This window comes from Typopeltis vanoorti, chromosome 4 (genome assembly GCF_054136105.1).
Source record: "Typopeltis vanoorti isolate ZY-2024b chromosome 4, IOZ_Tvanoo_1.0, whole genome shotgun sequence".
NCBI classification, from domain to species: Eukaryota; Metazoa; Arthropoda; class Arachnida; order Uropygi; family Thelyphonidae; genus Typopeltis; species Typopeltis vanoorti.
In genome coordinates this window covers 99,200,023-99,207,738 of record NC_143552.1, presented here as the reverse complement: position 1 = coordinate 99,207,738, position 7,716 = coordinate 99,200,023, and the positions used below count along the sequence as shown (strand labels likewise).

General features: G+C 34.7%; 1 protein-coding gene across 2 annotated transcripts in view; it reads left to right on the top strand.

Moving 5' to 3' along the window:
- Positions 1 to 4,022: 4,022 nt before the first annotated feature.
- The window catches only part of LOC150107543 (prohormone-1-like), a 39,413-nt gene continuing 35,719 nt past the window's right edge, over positions 4,023 to 7,716 (top strand). For both annotated transcript variants that reach the window (XM_090391375.1, XM_090391374.1), the window contains exon 1: positions 4,023 to 4,061. The gene's annotated coding sequence lies outside the window, so the exon portion shown is untranslated. The remainder of the gene's footprint in view (positions 4,062 to 7,716) is intronic.

Sequence of the window (7,716 nt, the reverse complement as noted above, 5' to 3'; positions counted from 1 at the left end):
TCGATTTGACCGGGTTGGGGATTAAAATAAGGTCAAGGGTCAAACAGAAATCAAACCAACAAATTCAAATGCACAACTAACGACTCACAGATACTCTCCGAGTTTTCTTAAATGAAAAATATAGTACATTCATGAGAAACGTTTGCGCATTGGAAATTAACTCTCCCTAATACTTTAAACTCCAAATATTTTCATTCTTCAAGCTTTACCAACCAATATTTTAGGGTGAGTTTTATTTTCCGTCTTTTCTTCAACGCGTTTTCTAAACCAATATGTTTCGTATTCCGGTTTCATTTATGTTTTCATCTGTGTGCACTGTCTCAAAGCTATTATTCCAGTGTACTTTCATGCTTTGGACGAAATACTGTGTCTTTTTATACATATTTCATCGTTATTTTTCTGTAAATGCGGCCAAAGTTTAATGTAAAAAGCTAGCTTTATTTACCAATGTTGACAGCAAAACGAGTTGCCGCATTGCTACGCTATCCATCTCAATTATTCCTGTCCCAGTAATGGAGAAGATTATGATTTTGTTGTCACTGTTATCACTGAAAGAAAAAACAGAAATGAAACAGTTTGCAGGATGCTTGTATAGCATACATATCTCCGAAATTATTATATAAACGGAACGATTTCTTCAACGAATGATCCTCAAGAATGCCATAAAAACATCACCTCCCAAAAATGAATGTTGCTATTCTCCAAACAACAAAGAAAATAGTAAGAGAGAGAGAGAGAGAGAGAGAAAGGAAGTAGAAATTATTATTATTGTATGATTATTATGATTGTTATTATTATTGTTATTAAATGTAAAAGTTAATTTTTCACTGTCCACTGCTTTACATTATATTTAAGTAATTTAGAAACAGTTTTTAATTAAGTTTACTCCATTTCTTAGTTCAAAATTTAAATGTTATTTCACCACAGCTAAGATTTTTTTATGTATAAGAATAAGACTCTCTCTCTCTCTCTCTCTCTGTTTCTCTATCTCACTCTCTCTCTAGCGGCCTAGTCAAATGGGTAATATTATTCAATAAGACTTGAAACCAACGTACATGTCCACGCCGATATGAATCTCCGATTTGCAGTTATATCCTGAAATGTGCCAATAGAAGCATATATCAAGAGAAGTACAAATTGAAAAGCATCTTGGAACCAACCTATTCTAAATCCAGAGTAAAGGCATAGTTTGAGTCCTGTCCGCTCAAAATTTCCATCTCTCTTGCATCTAGTTTTCCATGACGTGTTCAATTTTGAAAGACCATTTCTGGTATTTCTATTCCTGTCCTTTATTCATCCGGTCGAGGTGTTACTTCAGACGAATGCTTCTTTCTATCGCATGGATATCTTTTATCATTGTGAAACTCATGATGGTGTCAGCATTTCTTTTCCTAGTAAGTGAAATTTCAAGGAAAGTGAAAAGATGATACGCCAATTCATGACATTAATTTACGCTGAAAACTGCCTGCGCGGAGTGCTCATATGTACGCAACAAAAAGAGTTCTCGGAAAAGATAACCTATGAAATAAAAATTCTTTTCACAAATATATTGTGTGTGTGTGTGTGTGTGTGTGTGTGTGTGTGTGTGTGTGTGTGTGTGTGTGTGTGTGTGTGTGTGTGTGTGTGTGTGTGTGTGTGTGTGTGTGTGTGTGTGTGTGTGTGTGTGTGTGTGTGTGTGTGTGTAACTTTTTGGATGGTGTACGCGTTCGCGCGCGCGCGAACGCGTACACCATCCAAAAAGTTACCCGAAACATCGGTGATTTCATTACATGCAATCTTCAAAACGCAACACGTGTCGATTTTTTAATCACGTGATGTACGCACATAAGTTCACAACTGTTCTGATGTAATGATTCTAGCATGACATTTAATTCTATTTTAAGCCAAACGTGCCACTTGTTTACGATCATTTTAGATTTCTCTCTTGAGCTTTCCTATCTAATGTCTTTCACACGCTGCCCCCGCGGTGTTAATTTTATTTTCTTAAAAGGCTTTTGACTTTTGTTGACCGTGGTACAGCAACATCTTAATACGAACGTCAGTTTGTTGGCTAGCGTAAATCGTACAATATACCGTATTAATGTTTGATGTTGGCTGATATTGTTAGCCAGGTATTTTATTGCATTAACCTCTTCTATCATGCGACTTGTACACAATTGGTAGCGTGACTGGTTTAATGTCAACAGCAGATTATTGTACAATTAGATCTTCTAGTCTCTGTTTATGAAATATATTCGCTAATAACTTGTCCTATAAATTTTCTTATAAAATTTTTTATATTATTTAAAAACATCTGATTATCATTACAAAAGCTTGAGAGGGATGAGATATCATGCTTGTTATAATGTAGTTTCATGCCGATAAGAAGTAGAGAATTTTTTTCATCAGTCTATTTTCTTTTCTGATCTAGATAATGCATTGTTAGAGAAAACAATGAAACAATGAAGTAGAGTAAATAACCATGTGTTATTTATAGCGAAGTATTATTTTTAATAATAATTCCCTATAATTATTGTTCAAAACAATGCGATTCAACACGATTAAGATTTCCTGTCTTAAGAGACAGAACTTTTTTTCCTCTACTTACTACACAGTGTTTAATTAGGATGGGCAATGCGAGCCAAGTCGTTCATACTGATACCCAGTAAACACTAAAAGATCCTAAAGGAAGTATATTGAATGATGAACAATGATTATAATACGGGCACTTTACCTGAATGCGGTAAAGTGCACATATAAAGAGTTCAGCAGAGAAAAACAACTCTAGAAGGTACAGAATTTCAAACAAAACATTGTTTTCTTACCAACCACAGCTAAATTGATATTCACTAAAAAAAAACATTTGAAATACAGCATTAACAGTAATAACAGAAATATTGTTAAATATTTCTCGGATAAAATACTCTGAGCAAAAAAATCACAATAACTAATACAATATTTCTTTCTCACGTCTGAGGTATTGCTCACTAAAATCAAATCGTGTAGCATAATACGGTGTGTGTGTGTGGGAGGGGGGGATGTGGGTGTGGGTGCGTGCGCGTGTTCTACTCTATAGAGTTAAACTAAAGAAAAAACTCCGATTATAGAGATTTTTAGAGTGACGAAACTTCCTAAATTATTACTATCGAAGAAATATTAAAAGACATTTCACCTGAGAAGAAACCACGAGAATCCTTTATCGTAATTGTCAAACAATTGAGTATAAATTAACAGTTTGGTTAATTCATAAGCAGTTGTTTAGAATGAATATGCGATAGTTTATATCTATTCACTTCCAATAACGCGCAATCGATCGTACCGTTGATATACTGGGGCTCACTAAGTTACCTCGAACATGCACTACTCTGCTCTCCAATTTGAAAGAAACTGATCAATATTTCCAGGTCAGTGAATTTAGTTTCTCTGATGATAAAAAATGTATCTTTAATCTCTCCGTAGAAGATGAAACATGACTTTTCTTGTTCTTCTAAAAGTTTCGAGAACTTCTTGAGCAGTAATGTATGAGATAATTTCGGACAGACCATTTTCATTCAGTTTCTTGATCAAACTGATACTGATTCGGACCTAAAACAGGAATATACAGTGAGAGAATTCTAAGATTAACTTATCGCACACTTTCTTAAGAAATATAAGGCTATCTCGCTTTTTTTTGTAGGATCATTTCTTCTATATATACGCTATTCCAATATTCCCTGACATTTTCCGTATGAAGACGAATAACTTCAGCGCGAAAAAAAAAAAGATCATAACAACTGAAAGGTCACTTAGATAAAGTTTCACAATTCAAAACTTTGTGGAAAGATATAAGCAGGATTTCTTTATTTTTGCTTTTCTTTTTATTCTTTCTTTCTTTCTTTATGTCTTAAGCACTTAATTCTCACTTTCTCCCACGGAAATTTTAAGACGTCCAATAGTTGACAAAGATCCGCGCCTGGATATCAGCTCCACAAGTGTCAATTGGTCACGTGCGACACACACGAGGTATATAAAGCTGCCACAGCCTGGCTCTGCTGGGACGACTTCGCGCCGCGAGAACAGAACGCTTGACGACTTCATTCCAGGTAAGTGCTGCTATCTCTGCATATGTCCAGGGTAGGAATTCCCTGTCTGTAGTGTGATTGAATTTTCTTAATGTTAGAATTTGTTGAAAGAGTTTATTTACACATTTGATTTTCTCGATGTAACTCATCTGTTTCTTATTCTTAATGGTATTGACTTTTTTCGCCCATATGGGTATTCTTCGATCTCTCTCTCTCCCTCTCTCTCTCTCTCTCTCTCTGCATGTGTGTGTGTGTGTGTGTGAATATAATTTAGCAATGATAACTGTAGGTAATTTCCTGTAATGTTTCTTTTAATTATAATATTTTGTGGTTATGCAGAAATGACTAGCTTCTAAAATTATCAATGCATTTCATGTTTTCCAAAATGTTATGTCTGTTCTATCATTTCATGCTAAGAGTTTAGGATAATCTGTTTTCTACGAGTTTAGGATAAGGTTTATTCTACAAGCTTAGTATAAGTATCATTCTACGAGTTTAGGATAAATTTCATTCATATGAATTGAGGATAAACTTTATTCTTATTCTTGTTCAGGATAAGCTTATTCTCCTTGCCTTTTAAATTTAGCGATTTCTGTATATTTCCCCAAAAGAGCAGTGCCATATGCAGTAAGCTATGTTGAATATCTTTATTGACTCACCTGGAATCATTTCCAGCATCGATTAATATTGTTTCATCTGTTTCTATCACGATTACAGTTGCCTAGTATGCAGAAATGCATTAATGAAATAATATAAAAAATGAAAGTAAAGAACAGTAAAATCAGTTTCTCGTTGATCTTTAGAAAACTATTATTGGCGTAATAGATTGAACGTCACTTTTAGAATTGTCATTTTATAAACGTTTTGGAAAAGAATTATAAGAATGTTTTAAGATCCTCATAAGCAAGAATGCAGGAACTGAAATGTGAAATACTTGTTTTGATTCGGATGTGATGTAATAATGAGAAACGCGGCAAACAATAATACTAAATGTCTGCTTCCCAACCAGAATAAAAGAGAGAGTTTTTAGACTTCAAACGATTTGAACTGTGTTTAATTAGAGTAAAAAATCTAAGTGGGAATCCCGTAATATAAACAAACTCATTCAATTTTATATAAGTATAGTGTTGTGGATATCCCAATTAAAAAAATTAGCAGTCAATCTTTAATTAAAAAAGCCTTAAACTTATATCTCATATGTTAAAATGTTAACAGCAAAATCTATTAAAAGTAAATCCGCCTCTATCAGTCTATTTATTTGTCTTTTTTATTCGATGTATACGTGGAGATAAATACACAGTCATCATTTCTTTCTAATAAACCTTAACGAATTACGATCAACTTCTTTAAGAAACTAGCAGCGTCTTCCAACGAAAGAAATGACCTTTAATTAGCGGTGAACTGAATCTCGTCTAATGAAGATGATTATTTATTTCTACAGTAAATTACCACCGAGAGAAAGTCGGCTTGATGACGTAATCCTTGGCTTATTGATTCAAGATATTTGTTTCCCTTCACTGATATCCTACGGGCGATAATTTTTCGAAAACTTCTTCGTATTCTCTTTCTAGAGGGTGTTATGGTAACGCATCACTTTCCACGTACCCGTCATCTGTTGGATACAGATGAAAGCGCATGGAAACGCGATATCTCACAAATAATATGCAAGGCAGTCATCCATTACATAAACCAAATTCCTGCCACGGAGCATAAGACCTTCATCACAAATTCTTATTCTAAGATCCGACAATCCTCCTCTCATTACCTGATTCAATTAGAAGGAAACGAAACTCCCGTAAGATATCTGATGATTGGACGAGACACTTTCTTAATTCCTAGTAACTCTAAACCAGATGTTACCCGAAAATTGCTGACGATAGCTTTAATTTCGCTGTTTAACATAAACATTGACACATTCGGATTTGTCTATTAGCGGCCAATTTGAATAAGACGGAGAAACAAAATGGATGTGACAGCTGTTTAACTACGCACTCGAAACTTGTAGATCCTTTAAAGCTTTAGTCGATTACATACAGAGATAAATCTCTCTCTCTCTCTCTCTCTCTCTCTCTCTCTGTGTGTGTGTGTGTGTGTGTGTGTGTGTGTGTGTGTGTGTGTGTGTGTGTGTGTGTGTGTGTGTGTGTGTGTGTGTGTGTGTGTGTGTGTGTGTGTGTGTGTGTGTGTGTGTGTGTGTGTGTGTTATGTGCAGTGTTGTAAAAACATTTATATTAAAAAAGCATCATTTAGATGCTTCTTTTATATTATTTAAATATACATTCAGTTCATTGTAATAAATCTGTTTACGTCATTGTTGAATTAAGTAAACGTATGGCGGAAGCATGAGTTTGTAATACAATATTTCTCTGTTGTACAATGACAGCTTCATCTATTATTTGGATATTTATTTGCTCATTGTAATCATCAGAAAGTATACGATACTACAGCTAATAATTTATGTTTAGTACACCTAGCTGTCCGCACGATTAGCTTAGTGGCTATGCGCTTCGCAACCATATGCCTGGGAAAGGAGTGTCTTAGGTTCGATTCCCGTCGACGACGTGAGGACCTCAAGGATCTTCCTCAGCCATAGCGAAGTTAGCCGGTCTTGGGCGTGGACAGCAGGGTTTTTCTCCCCAGTTTACTGGGGTTTTTCTTCCCGCACGCAGGCAAACCGGACCCGTGAACACACAGGCTACAGTCATAGAAATACGGCAAGGAAGGCAACGGGAAACCACCTTGCGTCATTATCTCCCTAATAATCAGCTGCAACCCTCTCAAAGAGAGGAAACCACAGGATCAGATCAGATCTTCACAAAAATGGCATTTGGATATATTATTTGATGTTGGAAGTTTTCCATTTATTTCCATTTTTTAAATGCTGTCTTTACGTGTATGTTAGAATAAATACGTCACATGATCATATTTTTGTCATAACTTTAATAATAAAATGTTGCAATCAAAGATATAAAATAGAATTTTCATGCGATTTGACTTGATTTGCAGTTCCTCAGAAGTCAGCACATTTCTTATGTAATCATTGTTATTAACTTTCTTCATTATTATTTTGCTATTACAGATTCTTTCGATAAGCCAAAACTTGACATCGTTACATGATCATTGCGTTAGCATATTACTGATTCTAGTTCGCACAAGAATCATGGACGTAGCATAGCACTTTTTTGAATACCCTTCGACTGTTAAGAGTTGAAAGGAGTTTCATTTCCTTTTAATTAAATCAGGTAATGAGAGGAGGATTGTCGGATCTTAGAATAAGGATTTGAAAAAGAGATTTATCTCCGTATGTAATCGACTAAAGCTTAAAGATCTACAAGTTTCGAATGCGTAGTTAAACAGCTGTCACATTCGTTTTGTTTCTCCGTCTTATTCAAATTGGCCACTAATAGACAAATCTGAATGTGTCAATGTTTATGTTAAACAGCGAAATTATAGCTATCTTCATTATTATTTTGCTATTACAGATTCTTTCGATAGCCAAAATTTGACATCATTACATGATCATTGCGTTAGCAATGATCATGTAATGATGTCAATAAAGTAATGTAAAATAAATAAATAAATAAAGTAATGTAAAAGTAAAATGTAATGATGACAATAAAGTAGCATAGCACCTTTTTTGAATACCCTTCGACTGTTAAGAGTTGAAAACAGATTTCAC